The following is a 248-nucleotide window of genomic DNA, read 5'->3' on the forward strand; positions in this document are numbered from 1 at the left end:
CCCCCCCCCTCCTCTCTAACAGCTGACGCCCTGAAGAAGACACGCGCGTTGGGTGACCGCCGGGAGTCCACCCGACGCGGATAGAACAGTGATTTCGGACTATCGTCGGACAATGACGCGCGAAACGGAGAGTGTTTCGGTGTTTGGTGAGAGAAAAAGAGAGAGAGAGAGAGAAAGAGATCGTGGGAGAGGAAGAGAGATCGAGGAGCGATCGGGGTGATTACGAACGCGATCTGCGGCGCGACGCG

Source organism: Dinoponera quadriceps, unplaced genomic scaffold, assembly GCF_001313825.1.
Source record: "Dinoponera quadriceps isolate SergipeBrazil2010 unplaced genomic scaffold, ASM131382v1 scaffold545, whole genome shotgun sequence".
NCBI classification, from domain to species: Eukaryota; Metazoa; Arthropoda; class Insecta; order Hymenoptera; family Formicidae; genus Dinoponera; species Dinoponera quadriceps.